This window comes from Ailuropoda melanoleuca, chromosome 20 (assembly GCF_002007445.2).
Source record: "Ailuropoda melanoleuca isolate Jingjing chromosome 20, ASM200744v2, whole genome shotgun sequence".
NCBI lineage: Eukaryota > Metazoa > Chordata > Mammalia > Carnivora > Ursidae > Ailuropoda > Ailuropoda melanoleuca.
The window spans coordinates 15,521,388-15,523,642 of record NC_048237.1 but is presented as its reverse complement, the minus strand read 5'-3'; positions in this window follow the sequence as shown (position 1 = coordinate 15,523,642).

Genomic DNA, 2,255 nt, shown 5'->3' with positions numbered 1-2,255 from the left:
TCTCAATTATTATCCCCTTGAGTCTCAGGTAGAGAGAGTTGTTACTAAATTCAGTTGTTTCTAGTATTTCCCTATCTTCATTTAAAACTTTGGAATATTTGAAATTAATAATGGGTGTAATTATATCCCTGATGACTATTCAAGACAGCATAGAAGTTCATCAAAAGCTTTGCAGGCTTGGAGTTAAACTCTCAGAGTATGTTAACGGAAAGATGAAAGAAAGCAATTCTATCATCATGTCAATGAAGGATGTGTTTTCCAGACCCTCTTCTTGTGTCCAGTATTAATAGGAAGGACTGCCACTTGAATTCCTTTGAGAGCATACACAGTTTAAACCTGTAAGCATGCTTGACTTGTCCACTTTATACTTAAGAAACTAAAAGATTTACACCTTGAAGCTATTTTCTCTCCAACTCCTTCAAAAGGAGAGCACATCAATGTGTTAAACTCTGTGAGCAGTGTCTGATGTAATGAGTGGTTGATTTAAAATGGGATGAACACTCGCAAAATGCCCTCGCAAAAATGACCTCCAGCGTGTAGAGACCAAGGGCTCAAAGCAAAGAAAGCTAGCCTCCACAGGCAACCAAACATTCTTATTGATCAAATAAAGCAGATGTTTATTATTTTAATTATGAAAAGGCAAGTTATAGTTTTAAGCAGCCTCTATCAGTAAAACAGGACACCCATGGACTTCATTTATCAGCTATTGATATTAATCAAACAATCTGCATTTTGCTATTGTAGTTGCTCTGGAATATATTGATACAGTCCCATTACAAAGTATTAATACTCCAAGAAGTACGTTAGGAAACCAGGACTATCACACAGGAAATAATTTCAAATAATATAAGGTGCTATGTTCATAGAGCAAAGGATTCTAGTTCTGTTGCCCAGTGAACTGGGAAGACCCTGGACCCTGAGGCCTCCATCTATCCCATCCCTAAGCTGTCACAGAAGGCTCTTAGAATCATCACAAGAAAGAACTCAAGGTCAGGCATGACACAGTGGGTGAGTGACATAAGCAGGAAAGTTTATTAAAGCAAAAGTATACTCTAGAGATGTGAGAGCAGGTGAACTCAATAGAGAGAGAGCGGCATCTCCTGGGGTCTGGGTCTCCATTGTTTACTGACAGTTGTTGACAAGGGAGTGGAATATCATTACTTGGAGTGGGGATTTCTTGGAAGCAAGGTTTCACACCTTTTCTTCCCTACTTGGTCAGGGGTTTCTGCCCTACTTTGTCAGCCATTTCAGGCCTGTCTGGTTTGATCTGAGTTCTTCTGGCTTTGTTTTGGAGTGTACTAGGACAGCCTTCTGACTTTCCCGATAGCTGGCCATGACTTTTTCTTTGCTGGCTGCCAGGCATCCTGTAAGAACCTAACTGCCTACTCTAACAGCGCTGTTAGAGGGAAATAAGAAGCCATGTAGAATTTTTTTTTAATTGGAAGCAAGAGTGGGGAGGGCAGGGGAGAGGAGTGTGACCTAAGTGGATATGTGCTTTACAATCCATGGAGGTGGTGTGGAGGGCAGAGTGTACAGGCTGGGAGGGGCAGTGGAGAGTTGAGGGAGTGGAGACCAGGAGGCTGACTGAAAGCTATTATAAAAGCCTCAAATGACTTAGGGCAGAGGTGCTGGAAGCAGAAAGAGCACAACGGATACATTCAAGAGACATGTCCAAGGTGGAGCCACAGGAAAGGGTGGCCAGTTGTTCATGGCAGAGAGGAAGAGAAAGATTCAAGGCTATCTATGGTTTCTCCTTTGGAGAGCGACATTAACTTGAAATAGGCAGTTTATGTAATTTGGGCATGAAATGATGACACTTCAGTCTAAAGGCAGAATGCTTTTGATGTTGGAAAACCCATGTAAATATTGTGATTATTGGTCACACTTCTGATAGAACTCAGGGCTCAATTGACTCCAGGTGATATACATTTAAAGCTGAAAAGCCAGTTGCTGCCTGCAGTGTTCTCACCACCCTATGCTCCTGAAAAGGGAACCCTAACATTTCCTTGGGGGTTCGCAGACTAGATGTCAAGCTACCATTCTCACTTCCTCCTTCAGTGGGATTTGATTCTGTTTCTACGTTTACAACCCTGCTCAGCCTTGGACCTCAGCTTATGATGCATCCTCCCAATCCCAGGACCAGTGAGTCTAACTTGTACGCTCTCTGTATCCTCTTATCGTTCCCTGGTACTTTCCTTCATAGTGTTTATCACACTTTGGAACTATCCATCTCTTAACTTATTGTCTTTAACAAG